We start from the raw sequence: 374 nt of genomic DNA, 5'->3' as shown, positions 1-374 counted from the left end.
GGTAACTGCAAAGCAGTAACAATAAACAGCAGATTCTTATTCCTATGAACATTTTCTTTATTCCAGAAGAGCTGGAATAAAGTCCTTTGAAAGCTGCCAATGAATCCATTTGAATTAAAAACGTATGGGACCTCAGAAGTTAGGAAGACAATTTATTACATATTATTTTCATCATATAAGCTCATTCTTCTACATTTTAAGATGTACAACAAAAATAAAACCCCACATTTTCTTCCACTTTTATTCTACAGTAGAAAGTTCAGATCTTCTGACTGCTTTCCATACAATGGAAAACTCTGGTAAATGCTCAGTCTTGGTGAAACAAGCCTATCTTAAAAGATGATGCACAGATTGGCTGCTTGAGGGACATTAGG

This window comes from Nestor notabilis, unplaced genomic scaffold, assembly GCF_000696875.1.
Source record: "Nestor notabilis isolate BGI_N333 unplaced genomic scaffold, ASM69687v1 scaffold22588, whole genome shotgun sequence".
Lineage (NCBI taxonomy): Eukaryota > Metazoa > Chordata > Aves > Psittaciformes > Psittacidae > Nestor > Nestor notabilis.
The sequence above is the reverse complement of the archived record's forward strand: the minus strand, read 5'-3'. Positions refer to the sequence as shown.